General features: G+C 39.2%; 1 protein-coding gene and 1 long non-coding RNA gene across 13 annotated transcripts in view; one reads left to right on the forward strand and one right to left on the reverse strand.

Annotated features, from left to right (window-relative positions):
• The window catches only part of LOC106559430, a 31245-nt gene extending 18086 nt beyond the window's left edge, over positions 1-13159 (reverse strand). For all 3 annotated transcript variants that reach the window (XR_005366012.1, XR_005366011.1, XR_005366010.1), the window contains exons 1-2: positions 12780-13159; positions 5377-5468 (exon numbers count right to left, since the gene is read on the reverse strand). This is a non-coding gene — a long non-coding RNA (uncharacterized LOC106559430). The remainder of the gene's footprint in view (positions 1-5376; positions 5469-12779) is intronic.
• CCDC85A (coiled-coil domain containing 85A) overlaps positions 1-17933 on the forward strand; it is a 193760-nt gene that overhangs the window by 159510 nt on the left and 16317 nt on the right. The gene's annotated exons all lie outside the window — the stretch shown is intronic.

Consider the following 17933-nt stretch of genomic DNA (forward strand, 5'->3'; position numbering starts at 1 on the left):
TATATTCACTGCAGTACTGTTCATAGCAGTCAAGATGTGGAAGCAACCTAAATGTCCATTAAGAGATGAATGGATAAAAAAAAAGAATGGCATATACATATAATGGAATATGATTCAGCCTTGAAAAAGAAGGAAATCTTGCAATATGTGACAACACGGGTGAATCTTTTTTTATTAATTTTTAAATCTATTGAGGTGGAGTCACCCACAATGATGCAAATAAATATGGATAAAAGACCCCAAATGGTATAAAGTAGTTGCAAGGAATTTTATATTAAATTCAAAAGGAATATACCTATTGTGAATAGACATATATATAAATACAAACTTTCTGTGGATAAAGAGTCACAGATTTTCAAAGCTGAGTAGAATTCACATATCACATTGGACAATCCCATTTTTTAAAGTAAAGGCTTACAAGATTCATAGAATGTTAGGAGTATAGTTCTGGTCAGACAGCTAATGAAGGTTGGACTCAGGCTAAGATGTAGGCCTATTCAGTGTTACTCTAGCATTTGCATAACACCTTTTTCATTGTTTCATGCTACTTATGTAATGCGGTGTAAGTAAACTGCTAAATCTGTTTTTTATCTTATTGTCAAATTCTTTTTTAAAACACTTATTTTAATTAACATTGGAGGCACTTGGGTGGCGCAGTGGTTGAGCATCTGCCTTTGGCTCAGGTTGTGATTCTGGGACTGAGTCCCGCCTCACCCTCCCTGCAGGGAGCTTACTTCCTCCCTCTGCCTCTCTGTGTCTCTCATGAATAAATAAATAAATAAAATCTTTAAAAAAAAAATTAACATTGGATTTGCTTGACCATCCAAGATTTATCTGACATTCTACTCCGGATTTAAAATAAATGTTCTATTTCTTAAAGCCATGGATGGTATTCATCACAAGTGAAAAAAGAATTGCATTTTACGGAGCCTTCTCCTCCTGACACATTTCCAAAATACTTCAGAATCCTGGTTTTATAGAAACATACACACATATCTTCATGTGAGATTTATACTTAACAGCATGTGGTCAGAGAGGGCCTTTCTGTCCAGAGTGAATTGGAGATATAGGTGGGTAAGGGAACAAACAGTTATAGTCGTGGTTCTTAAGGTACCCATGAAATTTGTTATTTTAGCCCAAATTTAAAAATCTTGCTTGGATCTCTCAACCATCCCATGGTCCTTTTCTTGATGTCACAAGGATTTTTAATCCAGACCTATCTACTCTCTTTATGTGCTATATCCAATGAAGTCCGCTCAGCCAGAAAATACCTTAAAGTGTTTGATATAGGACACCTATCTGATGATTTTATTATAAATAAGTAAACATCATTTGAAGAAATCAGTCAATATTCCGCCATCACCATGAGGTACAAACTATTATTTTTAAAACTCTTCTCACCTATTTTGTGTTGAATTTAGGTTTGCATCAAGAGGAGACAAGAAATAAGTAGTTTGCTCTGATTCAAAGTCAATTAAGTACATTTGCTAAAGGTCCTACCGGGAAATCTGTTCCTTTCATCAAATGCTTTGGCATTTCCAGCCTGGAAAGCACTCTGTGTCCTTTGTACCCCAAAGTCCCTCTCCAAAACAAACTGCCCACCTCTTGAGACTAACTTTTTAGAGATTTCTTTTAGAATCCGTAAAGGTGCCCTCATCTGTCTAGTGTCCTATGGCTGCCCCTGTGCTGGGGGTTCGGTTTGAAAAGCATGGCAACTCGGATCTCTACGGTGAGGGCTCCTTTCAAGCAAGTGTTTCTATTTCTGTTGTGCTAACACACAGAGAAGAGTCTAATTTTAGCAATGGAAATAAATCTTCCTCTCCTGCAATTTGGTTACAGTGTGGTCCCACAATGCAGCATGTTGGGAAGGAGGCATGGCCATTTCCAGAGCAGTTTCTGAATAAAAGAAAAGAACCTGTCACCATCACCAGAAGTGCTGAGGAGGGTTCCCAGGCTCTAAAGAAACAGCTTGTCACTTCCATGGCAACACAGCCCAGGTCCAGCATCACATCTCTGAAAAGCTCCCTTACCTGTGTACCTATGCAGATTACCAGTGTCCTGGACAGAAAAGAGAGGATTCTTTCTGACACATAGATTTCCCTCATGTGTTATTCCTTTTTTTTTTTTTTTTTTTTTTTTTTGCCTGTGGAGATACTTATTTGTTGCCCCCCCCCCCTTTTTTCATATTTTCTTGTTTTTCAAGTCATTTTTGTCTTATAAGGGCCATAAATATCTGGCTTTTCTAGGGTTTGGAATTGCTCTGGAAAAAAAAAAAATCAGTCATTATTGTATAAAAAACAGGCACAGAGTAATGCTTTACCGGATACTTAAAGCAAGTGGTGCTATTCTTCAATTATTACTTGCTTGGAAATTACCATTCTGGCACTCCTGAGGAGTAATTTGTGCAAAAAAAAATTTTTTTTTCATGTATAGCAAGCAACTCTATGTAGTACAACCGGAATAGAATCTGGATGCTACTGATAGAAGAAAGCAGTTAAATCTATTAAGGGCTGGTTGCTGCAGAGTCATATTTGGAAAAAGAAATGGACTCCACCAGAAGAATAATGCTTGTGGATTGCCATTTTCTCCAAATCACCATGATTTATATAATTAAAGAAAAAAAGAGCTTTTATGTATAGTTCAATAGTTTTCAGAGGACAGATGGGAGCTACCCAAGTGGTGTGGGTGTATTGGAATAAAAGAGACAAATAGATATGGAAAATAAATTTATAGGGGAAAAGTCATGTTGGATAACCTGAATACATGGAGACTGGATTAAGGGAAAAGCTAAAATGTATTAGCAAAAATATTGAAGAGAACGAAATTCACAGAAAAAAAAACATCTGCATCAACATGGAGCCTTTCACAGTGAGGGGGTTTATGACATTCTTCTGTGACCCCCTCTCATTCTTGAGAGTTTCTTATTTGAGAATCTCAGACACATAATGAGAGGTCTTCAATATAATGAGAGGAAATAGATAAAATAGAAATGCAACAGAAAATACAGCTATGCCACTTACTAAACTTACTAAGAGACCTATTGAATTTTAAAAGCACCCATTAGGGACTGTGGTACCAAATCTTATATAATAGTACTGCCTTTTTCTATCGATACTGGCATGATAATGGTTCTACCACTAGGGCATATTAAAAAATGTTTTTTTTGATTTGGAGTAGCCATAAAAGTTGCATTTTGGTCACCTGTCCTTGGCAGAATGTGTCACACACAAAAAATGATAGGACTAATTCAGCAAAAATATTAGTTGTGCAGTAATATCAACTAGGATCGTAGATATTTGAATGAGAAGCAATATGGAGGACTATTTGGGGGAACCTTGAGATGGAACTATAAGAGAAATTAATGTTGCCTTGGAAAAATGGCTTTCTGCTCTTTTTTATTTTTATCCAAAATAAAGTGAAAAATCAAAAAAGATGAAACAGTCTTCCCTTTCCTAATTGTGTAAGGAAACAGTCTCCTAGAAGGTGATAGAAAAGTTTGTGTGGTGTTTGATATGGGAATTAAATTAGTCAAATGTAAATACTATTGAGATATGGAAATATATAGATATATATATCTAAAAAATAGTAACTGTGAAAACTTGGATCTAATTGAAGCTCCTAAAGATGGGAAGATTCCTATTTGAGCAGCCTCACTTTGCTTTCCATTTTCACTGATGGTCACTACTCTTTGCGATGAGAGGCATCCAATCCATCCTGTCCTCCACTCCAGTTCAGACCTTTCTTACAATGGGATTCAGGCATCTCTCATTTAAAAGTCTCTACCTCTAGTTGGTTTGGTTTGGTTTTTTCTTTTTTTTCTTCCTTAGCAAAGTGATCAGTCATGCTTTTAACACATTAAAAATTCAAGTTGGTGCCTCTTAATATCTTATAAATGTAAAGTAGACAAATAGAAATGTAATACGGGCAATATCTGTATTGCCTAAATATAATCTAGATAATCACTGTAATAGAGGCAAATAATGGGGTTCTTTGACACAATAAGACAGTTTAAGTAAATAAACTTCTAAGTGATTTGAGACTTTCCTAAATTATATTTAAGCTAGCATTGTGTGAAAAATAAGCAAAACATAACTGAGTTAATTTTAGAAAGCTGAGACATAGTCAGCAGTGACTTAGTTACCAAGTAATTAAAGGAGTCCCTGTAAATATGCTAGAACAAACAGAATGGGAATTACAAGAGCTAGGATTTAGCCTAATTAGCTGTTGGACCAAGATGATGCATCTTAACCTTTATGACCTTGATATGCTTTGAGTAACAAAGACGATTGTCATAGATGATAGGGAAGGTTCTGCTCAGCTCCACAAATCCGTGACTCTCTATCCAGAGAAAGTTTGTGTATGTATATGATGTGTATAAAAATAGGCATGTCCTTTTAACTTTGATATTAAATTCCTTAAAACTACAACTTTATACCATACAGGGTCTTTTATTTATAGGTGTATATTTATGTCATTGTGAGTTATTCTACCTCACTGGGTTCTAAAAGTAATAAAATTTCATCAGAGAGCTGTTTAAGTAATAGTCAAGGCTATATATCTTTGAGGCTCGTGACACATTAATATGCGTATTAGAGGGGCTCACATACCAGTCTGAGTAGTGTTAGCTTATGTATTTTGAGAGATAATGTGCATTAATCTCCCCTAATCTTCATTTTTATTCTTTATGTAAACCCTACATAATGAACATAGAGGCACTAGTTTTCCCTAAGAGTATACATATTTAAAAATAAACTTGACAAGTATATACATGCTTATAGTTTTCTCTCTGGTCAGGAACAGAGGCATCTGTGTCTTCATTTGATAAGTGTGGTCCCTTTCAAGCCCTGAAAAAGGTTGTGTCCAGGTCCTAGAATGAAGAAGTTTTTATTGAAGCAGAGCTAGAGACATACAATGGATTGAGTTGGTCCTACCAGTGGTAAAGAGGAGCTCATAGGAGGTATGGATGGAAAAGGAGTCCTCAGCAGACAGCACAGCGCTCTTCCTCTGCCGTGCCCTCTGTGGTATTGTAAATATTGTGGGGCTATCCTTTAAATCCAGTGTGAGCACAACATTTCAAAGAAAGCCCAAAAGTATGAATCGTCTCATTAGTTATTATTTATGTATTAGCTGTTATTACCCGAGAAGGAAATACCTTTGAAAAGTTGGCACAGATGATAGTGAAAGGTCACCTGAACTTAGGATATTCTTTCCTGGGCACATAAACTAATGTTAACACTTTTTAAGTCACATTTAAAAATATTTTAAAAGATTGCATAGGATACATGGACATCTGACACTTCAGAGAGAATTTTTTAAATGGTGATGAAAAACTATACCAATATAGGAAATGTTAAAAAAAAATTGACTTTTATTTACCTGCAACTTATATGGAAACCATCTGTATTCTCTATTTTAAAATGTAACATACTTGTCAGGAATCCAGTTCTGAGATAAGCCAAAAGAAATTACTGTAAAAAAGAGATGACAAAGACTTGATATAGCATACATTATTTTTTTACACTGTGATAGACTGAGGAGAATAACAAGATGTCTTGCATATGAATCGAAGTCAGCTAGACTAGGGATACACAGAAGGAACAATGTCCAGAGGAAAAACATTTTTTCAAAGGCTCTCTGATGTATTGGATTCGTTCTGTACACTAAAGCATCTGAAGTAACAGCCAGCAATCAGCGGACTGGGCTTTTCTTCATATTTTCTCGTTGACACAGAGCATGAAAGAGGAATTGCCGGGGGTGCACCATGAGACAACGATCTGTGTTGCTTTTATAGTTCATGTGGAACGTTTATGGATTATCTTTTGGACTGTGCCATTGAGCCTGCATAACCTGGTAGCATGTTATCATATATGAAGCTAATTAAAGCATGTGTAGAGAAGCAATATGAAGAGAGCATAGGAAATAAATTATGGGTTTCCCTTCAATTGTTGTAAGTCTGAAGGGCGTTTGGCAGCTGGGTAAATAATTCTTAGAAGATGACTTGGGGTTTGTTCTAGAAATCCTACAAAATAGTTCCTACATCAGTAAGCAGTGGAGTGTTTTTGAGAAACAACCCACTCACATTTGTAGATGTGGCATTACTGGGAGTAACAGAAAACTGTGTTTCCTCAGGCCACACCAGTGTAGATTGGGGTCAGACAGAGGGACTCCTTGCTCTCTGAGCTTGCCTTCAAGTGTATCAGTTTTCACCATCCTCTAAAGTCTGCTCCTGACTTTGGCTGTTGACCGGCTGCTACAGTGATGTCCTGTCCATTTCCAACTCCTGTGATGGGGCTCCCAACATTCTCTGGGCTGAGAAAATCCCCCTATTCCTGCTTGGGTTCTGCCTTGTTCCAGATCCAAAGCCTAATGGGAAAAGTACTCCTCCCCACAAGTTCTGGCGGTAAGCCCAGAAATGGAGGTGGGGAAGAAGAGTTACTATTAGGGAAGGGTCAATCTATTAAAAAATTTTTCCTCCCTTTTCAAAGTACTCCATTATTTTTCATTCTAGTGTCTCTCCCTCCCTCCCTCCCTCCTTCCCTCCCTCCCTCCCTCTCAGTCTAATTCTTTCCTTTGGGAGAGCTTTGTGTCCTCAGGTTTATCAGTACCTCACTGAAATCAACTCAACTGAGATATTTGTGATTTCGGGAGTGCCCTAGTGAAGGCAAACAACCAACCAAGCCCTCTTTCAGAACTTGTATCTTCTTTGAGATTTTTCTAACTTTCATAATGTAGGTTAGTGGAATAGAGGCAACTTTTGAATTGATCTTTAAAAAAAAAAAAAAAACACAACAAGGAGACCACTAACCCCTTGCTTAAGATGCTTGGACTAATTATTTTGCTAGTTTTATTCATCTAGCCCCGGCTCTCAGCAGTTTATTAGGAAAGATTGCATGTAGAAACGTAAGGATCAAAAAGAAATGCAAATCTGTCTCAAATGTAGTATAACAAAGAAATTTGGTACTATCTTTTTTTTTTTGACCTAAAAATGCCTCTCATTTGCAGAACATGCGAGGCAGAAATTCTAATGTTTGACAGATAACAAATAACTAGTAAACCCAGGACCAGATGGGAGCCATCCTGGACTTACATAAAAGCTGGCTCTAAGAAAGGGAAGCTTTTTAATAGCCAAAATATTTCAGCTGTTTTTGACACCCAAAGCAGGTGTATCTTAATGTCAAAAAGGTAATTTCTTTTCTGAAACATTTTCATATGCTAGAAAACTGAATATCCATAACTACAGAAATCTCTTACAAGAAGAACATAAAATACACATTCAGAAATAAATGACAACTCCAGCAAACTTAATCACAAATAAATTGTGTGGGAATGATAGGTCTTTATCCTTTTGGGTGGCAAGCATGTATTGAGAGCCAAAAGTTAACAGAAGCTACAGTTCGAATTTGGCTGACATCTTTTTGACAGAGTTTTAGACAAAAGGAGCTTCAGCAGCTTTGCATTTTGAAATTTGTTACTTTGTTTGGAACCAGCCCCGTTTCACTTGCCATTCCATATTCCTATCCCACTCGTATCTTAACGCATGAGTCCTTAACCAGCAAAACTCATGCACTTTTGTCAGTACCATAAATGATATGATAGTTGGAGATGGCAGCTCAGGTCCTTTGTCAGTTGAAAAGGACTTTGGAGAAGTCGATTTAAGACTGGACCCTCTAAATGCTTACTTGTGAAGAGGGTGGCTCATGTGGTCTCATGGGCATTCATTTAATTGAAGAGGATTCTCTTGGTTAGGGAAACCAGTTACACTGAGCCGTTGACATTGGAGAATGAGATTAAGATGGACATGAGGGCAGGTAAGGACAGTTGGCTCTCCAACGTTTTTCACTTAAAACGAGTACTCTAAAAAAAACAAAAACCAAACAAACAAACAAACAAAAACGAGTACCCTGCTCATGATCTTGGTATTGACAGAGTTCTTCAGAATCAGTCATGAGGGTGTCATAAGACAGCTCTCAATTCCGGGTGGTTTCTCGGGGCTGTAAATGATGCTGTAGTAACTTATGAATCAATAGCACTTTGGTCTTTATACCTAGAAAATGTCCAATGTTGCTATCACATTGATTTTTAATACCTTATTACCTCATTAAATTACGTTTTTTATTTTTGGTATATCTTTTATATTCATTCTGTTTGAAGGCACCAATCCTGTTGGTCTTCAGTGTTCAGAATCTGAGGTCTTTAGAGCCCAAGGAAAGACACTAGAGGTCTGAAAGGGATTTCAGACCTGATTTCTTTTTAAAAGGTCTTAACCAGGCAGCCCAGGTGGCTCAGCGGTTTAGCGTCACCTTCAGCCCAGGAACTGATCCTGGAGACCCGGGATCAAGTCCCACATCGGGCTCCCTGCATGGAGCCTGCTTCTCCCTCTGCCTGTGTCTCTCTTTCTCTCTGTGTCTCTCATGAATAAATAAATAAAATCTTTAAAAAATAATAAAATAAAAGGTCTTAACCAATGGGGCTGCAGCCTGAAATGGACCTTTCTCCCTTGAGAAACACAGCTTGGGCCACAGCAAAATGGCTGATTTACAATCATCTGTAATCCTTGTAGTCAAGCCCGCTTCAGGGTGAAGACAGCACACACAGGATGGGGATGGTTGAGTCAGCCATTCCACATTAGAGTTTTTTTGCTATTACAACAGTAGAGCCATATCCTGAGTAGCAGCTGAGGTCCTGCGTATTGGAGCAACACTGGGGCCACCTTGATTAAGGCCAGATTTCCATTCTGACCCTAGCCCATATGATGATCTCTGTTTTGCAGGTGAGAGGATGTTCACTCATGGGCAGAGGCAAGGTTTATGCCCAGATTTTTCTGTTACTACTACTCTAGCATTCTTGCTGAAACCTGTTGCACAGCAAGTATGTTTCTTTTGAAGCAAGATGATGATGAAAACCCCACCAACCACCACCACCACGATCTCCACCATCACCATCCAAAGCAGACCTCTAGTGTAGTATCATTGGGGTCTGAATTGGAAATTAGCTGAGAAACCCAGTTGGATTTTAGTCCATCTGTTTTACTATTCACTGAGAGATTTCATTGCTCTGATAATGATTCTCTCAGCATGGGGAGATCTCATTCTTTTTATTAGTCTTCAGGACATTTCTAGCCCCTAGATAACTGATTAGTCAGGAAAGAAGATTTGTCTACTTACTACTGATCACTTCTGGTTCAATTATAGTTTCTTTGGGAGCTACTTGCCTCCATCTCCAAAATTTCCCAGACTATTCCAGTCTATGATTTTCTTGTCCTCTAAACCAGGGCTTGGCACTTTTATAATAAAGGGCCAGATAGTAAATGTTTTCAAAGTTTTGAGCCATATGGTGTTTTTCAACTATTCATGTCTGCCATTGTGGCACCAGAACAGCTGAAAACAGAATATCTAAATGAACGAGTTTGCTGTGTTCCAATAAAACTCCTTATAAAACAGGTGAAAGGGTCTGGATTTAACTCTGGCAGTAGTTTGCTGACCCCTTCTCTACACTGAAATTGTCAATTACTTGGCTTATCTCTTAATGTTATTTAAATTTGTCTCTCATTTTGTAAATTTTCATTTGTACATAAAGAGTTTATTATATACAAATACTTTAACCAGTGTTATTTATGTTTTCATTGGCTTAAGTTCCTTTGTCCTGTCATCCCCAAACCTGCTCTGAGTTATCAATATGTGGGATTTGAAAAGCACTGTGAGTGAACCAGAGGAGTAGTGAAGAAGAGGCAAAAGCTCTTTTTTTTCCAAGAAACCACTGAGCTTTGGGAAGAAAATTGTTGGAGATCAAGATGCTTATGTTTGACTGGAAAAGCCAAATCCTCCCCTAGAGGAAGGACAATTATTGTGGTACTAATGGATAGGAAGTTTGTACTTTTCTGAAACACATATATCTGGTGATTGAAGCTGCACTTTAGTGAGTGATTGATTATATTGCTTTTGTGTCCTTGCATGTCTTAGAGAGATTGCTGGAAAGATAACATGGGGCAGGCTTGTCTTTAAAATAGATACCACATGGCTGGTAGCTTGGAAAGAACATGAATTGCTGTATAGTCATTCTCAGGCAAGTGAAATTCTAAATCCACGTCTATCAGTGATTGAGGAAAACCATATCTGGCTTGGAAAGGTCAAAAACCAATTAATCTCCCTTTTTCCTTAAGTGAGGACATCACATGGTAGAATGAGAAATCAAGAGATCAATAATAAGAATAAAGTGAATTCTGTATTTTCAGGTCCTTCATATTAATATTCTCTTGTCCCATGATCTTTGTCAGATATATGGTTTTTAATGATGATCTGTGTTATGCTTGAAAAGGACAAAAAGATAAGGCCTTCACTTGGCCATTCATACAGTCTCTCTTCATGGGGATCTGCAAGGTACTTTGGAAGGAACAAAGGAGTGCAAAGGCTAGTTTGTGTCTCCATCATGTTTCCTGTGGATTGAGACCTATAGAAAGGTGACAAGAATCCTCACTCATCTTTTTGTCTTTGTCACTAGGACTGATTGACATCAGAAGAGTGGGGTGGGGATGGGGGCTTAAAAAGAGCCAGAGGCATTCACAGTGCTTTCATGGCAACTGATGGCAATCTGGCAATTATGAAGCTTCTCTATAGCACTTAATGTTTTCAGAGTGCCTTGCAATCAGGTTTATTAGTCATCCTTCACAGCCGCCACATGAAGCTAATTGATAGGGCTCTCCATTTTAGCCTCTCTATTGAGGACAAGTGACTTGCTGAGGGTCAGGCAGTGACTAACTTACAGAGCTCATTAGTCTCCAGGTCATTTCTCTCTTGAGCTAGCAAAAAAACCTTTTTTTTTTTTCTTTTTTCTCTGGCTAGCTTAGGAAAACTTATTATCATTGGTTAACCTGATTGTTTTCCAGGGTGATACTGCTATAAAAATTCTAACTTTCAGAAATTCCTTTCTAAAATTTGCCTTTTCTAAAGCTTCACAACATCGCTTTTCAGAACTTTCCAGGAAATTTTAGCTATGCGTTTTTAAGGTTCAGCCAGGTCCTTTACTTGGGTAATGTTCTCAGAATTTGGGCTCTAGAGACTTAAGGAAAGACAAAAATTTTTAACCAGGCAGCCTTGGTTTGTGGCATTAGCTGTGGTCAGAGTTAGTATGGAAGGATGAGGGGAAACTACTTTTTATATCAGCTATTTATGCTTTTACCCCTAGAATGTCATAGAATCTAGACAAAAAAGCAGTGCCCTTGCTATCTGGAATGAGAAATGTTGCCATTAATTGTTTGAATTCATATCCCTTCAGTAATCTAAGACAGATAACTAGTGGGCTTCCTCTGCTTTTCTTGGTATAACCAAAACAACCCTTGCTAACAAATATGGAATGGGATTTCTGTAGAAATCAGCTTCCATCCGATGGAAAGCTGATTGCTTTTATTGGTCATTCTTTCAATAGTTTGCCCCTAAAATAGTTTTTGAGCACCTCTTTTTTGTAGATACTGTCTTAGACAACGAGGATACAGCCCTGAACTCACGGAGCTTACATTTTAGTGGACTATTATTTAAAAGACAATAAATTTGTAAAGTGTGGAAGTAATCATTGCTATGAAGGAAACAAAAGCGGGGTACAGGATTGGTGAGTGACTGGAGTGAGAGAGAAGAAGCCTCTCTGAGGAAGTGACATCTGGAGGCACCCAAAGAAGCAGGGGAGAGCATCACAGGAAGTGGGAACAAAAGGGAAAAGGCTTTCAGTGGGAGTGAGCTAGGCATGTGTGAGGAAACAGGAGCAAGAAAGCTAATGTGGCTGGAACAGAGTGTGTGAGACAGAGAATAACAAGAGGTGAGGTCAGGAACAGGCATGTAACCGACCCCTGTGGGCTTTGTTGACCAAAGCCACGTGTTTTGAGTTTGGGTCTGAGTTCATGGAAAGCCATTGGAGGAATTGGGCAAGGGTGTGATACATCTAGTTACATTATCAGAAGGTCACTGTGAATGTTGGATAGAGACGAGACCTAAAAAAGTAGAGGCAGTGGAGTCCAGAGGAAGAGGCGAGGAGTTGAGGACGTAGGGGGCTAGGTTTGTAGCCTGCCTAAGGGGGTGGTGGTAGCTTGAACTAAGTAGTAGGTTGGAGATGATAAGGAAGTGTTGGAGGCCTAGTATATTTTTAAACAGAGTTGGGAGTGTTCGATGATAGGTTAGGTCTAGAATATAAAGGGGGGGGGGGGGAGGCTGCCTATGGCTTCATAGTGTGAGTACTGACAACCCCAGGAGGAACAGTCTACACAGACTGTACAGCGAGTGACGGCCCAGGTGTGGTACAGTATGGCAGCCCTGGGAAGAATCAGGAATGACTCCTTGGATTTTGATCTAAGTAATTTCGTGTGATTGGTGGTGCTGTTAATGGAGATGGACAACACTGCGGGGGGGGACAGGTTAGGAGGTACAGGGCAGTCAAGTTGTGTTGGACATGGTACATTGGAGGTGGACAGCTATGAGGAGGAGTCGCCTGCAGAGTTAGATCTACACCTCTGAAAGTCGGGAGAAAGGTCAGGGCCGGAGATACAGATTTGCAAGAATATGTGGCTATGGGACTGAATTGGAACCTCTTGTCGAATGAGTGTTGAGGGAAAAAGAGGTTTGTGCGCTGTGCCCTGGTATACTTTAAAATTTAAAGATAAGGCGAAAGTGCAGTCCAGACTGGAAGGAGAGGCCCATTCAACATTTTTAATCTCCCAGAAGAGGGGAGACCTTACTTGTGTACTAATTCTGCTAAGTGGTTTTACCCTTTAACTCCCTGATGGGTCATCGACTTACCTTTCTGAATATTATTTACTTAAACCGAGCAGTTATAGTTTGAATCCCAAACTCTTGCTTTTCATCATAAATTATTTACGTCATGAGCCAGGGCACACATAAACCTCTATTTGTCAGTCTCTTTCTTCCCAGTAAGAGCTGTTTGTGAAAAGAGCTCCTGCTTTCAAGATGCTTCCTTTTGTCTCCCAAGGGTGTTCTCACGAATGGAGAGTTTCATTGTTCCAGGCTAGAGATTTTATTACCACCAGGTGTGCAGAGGCTACACTGCCTGAAATCGTCTTGGCCACTCCTGCTTTTGTGAGCCTTCACCCAGAAAGTCACGGTGAATCCTCCAAGACGGAGCCTCCAACAAATGGCATGGGTGGAACCTCAGTCTCCCAAGCAGCTGGCCTTATTTGTGATGCAAGCATGCATTCTAGAGAGGTGGGCGCCCTGGGATGATGCAGACTCTCCCTCTCTGTCTAGCTCTCTGCGATCTTGACCTTCCCATTTTGTGCAGAAGGCCTGTGTACTGGACGACTCCTTGAAGAAAAAGATTCTTCCTTTTGCCAAAGCCAGGGCAGCAAAAACCACCTCACAGAGTAATATTTCTTAGCTCAACAAGTGTCTCTCTTAAATGGTTGCTTAGTCCCAGGGGCTCTTGCCCTGCCCAGGTCTTCACCCTGGGATCCAGGGGTGGGCTGAGGTATTTTAACACAAGCGTTAATCAGCTCTGTTCAGCAAGCCAAATGCAGTGTTAACTAGCATTCCTTTTCTGCTTCTGCATATAACGCTGGCAATTCAGCTGCATGCCCTGACTCTCAGTTCTTACTCTGGCCTCCTCCACCCTCATTCTTACAAGCCTGAAAGTATTCAGATATGTTTTTCTCAACAAAAATACCATTATTTTTCACTATTTAATTAACATCAACCTGGTTGGAAAACTAAATGCATCATTCATTCTTTTTTTTTTTTTTTTTTCTAGAAATTTCAGTGTTTCTCACTGGGGATTTTATGGTTAACAAAAGACGAGAATTAAGCACATAAACTCATTACCTAGAAGCAGAATGTACGTAAATGTAATTGTTCACATTTCCTACCTATTGTTTAACAGCTAATTTTTTTTTTTTTTTTAACTGGGCCTTCATTGTTATTCTTTGTCTGCTGTCACTCTGGCTACCGAGATACAGGGTGTTCGCTGTCTTAGCCCTTTCAAGATACAAATTCTATTCTTCTGGGGTTTGCCCTCTCTAATTCTTGTAAAAAGGCTTCACGTTAACCTCTGTAATTACTTCCATTTATCTTGTTTTATTTTTGAAACTGTATTTATATATCTGCAAGTTTCACCTGGAGTCCCAGATATTTCAAAATGACTTTGTTTTTCTCCCAAGAACATTATATTATTTGATGGGCTATTTTTACGATGGCATGAAGTTAAAATCATTTTTAATTTAAATATTTTGCCTACTCTTTTACATGTCAGAAGAAAACCATTTTGGGGGTATCTGTGAGAAAGATGTTTGGGGGCTTTATATTCTTAATTAATTACCTTTTTCATCTTGATTTTCATACCTGATGAAGGAGTTAGTTAGATGCATCAGTTGCTCTGGCATTTCCTGGCCTGGTCAACAGCATGACCATTTAGCCAGTGCCCGGCCAGAAAGCTGGGAGACATCCTGGATGCAGATCAACACAAAGGCTCAGGGGGTCCTGCCCTTTTAACCCATCATTGTTCCTCTTTTCATTCCCTCTGATGTTGTCTGATGGGCAGCAAGTAACCATATTTCACTTGGACTTCTCTGTCAATCTCCTAACTGGGCTTCATCCCAGCTAGTCCTGTCCCACCTAGATCATTCTCTACATCATTACTAGAAGGATCTATAGAACACAAATCGGGTCTCATTACAGCTCATGCCTTAGCATGATGTAAATCCTTATGTGGTGTAGAAGGTTCTCCATGATCTGACTCCTGCCTTTCATGTCAGCTTCAGTTCTTCCTACTCTGCCCCTCACATCCTTCTGAACCACTTCTGTTTCCCTAAACAGGGCAAATATCTAAAATTTTTTAATCTTATTTATTCATGAGACACAGAGAGAGAGGAAGAAGGAGAAGCAGGCTCCATGCAGGGAGCCTGATGCGGGACTCGATCCCGGGTCTCCAGGATCACACCCTGGGCCAAAGGCCTTAACTGCTAAGCCACCCAGGTATTTGGTTCTTTGAATTAAAGCTCCTTGCCACCTCTTCTATGACTCTACAGACCTCAATCTTAGCCATTTTTTGGCATAAAAAATGAAGAATGAGTGAATAAATATTACCTTCTGGTTTCCCTGGCTGGGAATACTGGGATACTTAAAGATTGCCCTACATTTTTTTTCTCTTCTTTAGGCATTTTTTGGCACTTTACTTATTTTTTTAAATATTTTATTCAAATGCAGTTTGCCAACAAACCAGTGCTAGTTTGGCCTACATTTAAAGAAATTGAGAATAGTATCTCTTTAGATGATATTTAATTTTTACCACTTGTGTTTGGCATTACATAATAATTTTGATGAGAACCACCATATACTTTGGATGCCCTAGTAGTAAGTCTATTTCTACTTTCAGTCTACTATCCATCCCTAGTGGTCTTTTCAGTCACTATTTTAACATATTTGATCTTTACTACTATTTAGAATCAGAAGTAGTTCAAGATTTTCAGGATAAATTTATCTTGCTCTACTTTTTGTGGTCTTAACTGGGAACGAGAAAGAAGAAAAAATAATGGGAATCTTGTTGGAGTTTAACTTGCCAAAATGGAGTTTCACTTCTTGATCCAGGCCATGCTAGCACTCCAGAGGTATACTTTAATTATTTGACAAGTAGTTGGGTGTCTTGTAATTACCAAGTGTATAGACATACAAGTAAAGCATTTACACAACTCTTTTTGAGATGATAAAGGAAAAGTCAGTCTCACAAGTAAATTTTGACCATCCAATAATATACCAAGTTTATGGAGCCACTACTATGTGCAGATAGGGTACTAGTCATCATTATGACAAAGATAATAAAAGTACAGTGACCTCAAGGAGCTCAAAGATATAGAATATTGCTGCAAAATATGATAGGGCTTAAAATTGAGCTGCGGACAAGTCTTATCTCACCTGAAGGTGAGTGGTCACAGTAATTATTCTCATCTGTTAATGAAAGAAAAGTTCACGTGATCATCACTTTTCAGCAGCAAAGCCAGGATTGAAGCAAGTTTTTAAGATACCTATCCCAGGACCAGAGAGGGAGAGAAAATATGAATAGGAATCAATAGAACCAGGGACAAGAGAGTGACATCCTGGATGACACTGGTATGGTATCAAGAAAACCATGAGATCCAGAAAAGTATTGCTGGAGCCCAGACTCAAATAGAAGAAAGCTAGACAGGAAGTCGAATATTCTCTTTCTAACTGTATCGTTCTGGAGCCCTATCATATTTCACTTATAGCATGACTCCTATGGTATTCCATAATGAATTGTTAGTAATTCTCAAATTCTTTAGGAGATTTTGTAAAATTTTAAGTTTCAAAATCCTTGGGTTATTTTTCCAGATTCAGACTTTATGAACTGTTGCATCCCCAGTTATGGGCCTTGAATGGAGAAAGTCAAATGAGCACAGAGCTGATGTTCAGCTGGTATATTCATCAGTTCATTTGTATCAGTTATTAATATATTTTTTTTACATTATTCTTTTATTTATTTTTTTTATTTTTTTTTATTTATTATTTATGATAGTCACACACAGAGAGAGAGAGAGAGAGAGGCAGAGACACAGGCAGAGGGAGAAGCAGGCTCCATGCACCGGGAGCCCGACATGGGATTCGATCCCGGGTCTCCAGGATCGCGCCCTGGGCCAAAGGCAGGCGCCAAACCGTTGCGCCACCCAGGGATCCCATCAGTTATTAATATTAACACACTTTTATTCTGATACCCCCCCCCCGTCACACACACACACACACACACACACACACACACACACACACACATAAAACCCTGGACCATTCCAGACAACCTGATCCTCCCCAGGATCTCTTTGCAGCCCAGGAACTAAATAGCGGGTACATTGAACAGAAGGAGATCTCTAGGACCCCAAAACAAAACAAATTATGGAGCATAAATTTTTAAATTATCAAGAACAGCACCAGGCCAACAGTTAGTGTCTTAATACGTGTTAACATGTAGTAGGAGCTCATATTAGCTAATCTTAATCACCTTTAAGTGACAGCATTTAGGAGAGTCCTACCAGGGAGTAGGAGCTCAGTGGCTGAGTACTTTTGGGACTCAGACACGCCCTCAGGGACATGCATTCAGACTACAGCTCTTAACCAGGTGTGAAGAAGAGAATGGTCTCCATTCAGGTTGGGATTTTTCTCTGATTTCCCTCTGCGTGTCACACAATGCTCTTCTGCACAGGGATGTTGTTTCACGTGTTGGGGCTCTCATTTCTATTTGCTGGCAGTTGTGTTCTTTCCTAGTGTGACTACTTAAAATTGAGTGCAGAATCTTTACCTGCCCTATTGCTACAGAAGCTTTATTTCCTTTCATAATTTCCACAAAGCACCTTCTGCCAATTTTAGTCTCTGTGGGATTGGTGTCTCGATTTTTAAGGTGCCTGCAACATGCTGTCTCCTCTCAGAGAGCTCTTTGTTCTTTGGACGGCTGCCCTGTGCTGCCCATTTGTATTCTGTTTCCGTTAGCGTTGTTAACAGTAGGATGTTGGGGTATTTTTTTTAAATCTTTTCCTTTTGTTAGAAAGAGTGATTTCCTATTTGGGGTAGAAATATAGATGTCTTTATTCTTAGACCACTTGAGGGCTGAAGCTTAGAGAGTCTCCTTTAAAATCATCACTAGCTCCAAATCATGTAGGTGACTTGTCCTCGTCTACAAAATCTATGAAGCTGTCACCAGAAATTTTGCTTTGCAGTTTTCCAGCACAGTTCTTCTCTAAATCAGAGTTTCTCAACTTGAGCATTAGTGACATTTAGGGCTGGATAAGTCTTTGTTGTGGGGGCGGTCCTTTGGATTGTCAGGCATTCAACAGTATCCTTGGCCTCCACCTGTAAGTGCCCATAGAAATCGCCCCGTTTTAACAACTAAAAAATGTCTGCATTTTTGCCAGATGTCCCCGGTGGAGGGTCAACTCACCTCAG

The sequence above is a fragment of the Canis lupus genome, chromosome 10 (genome assembly GCF_011100685.1).
Source record: "Canis lupus familiaris isolate Mischka breed German Shepherd chromosome 10, alternate assembly UU_Cfam_GSD_1.0, whole genome shotgun sequence".
NCBI lineage: Eukaryota > Metazoa > Chordata > Mammalia > Carnivora > Canidae > Canis > Canis lupus.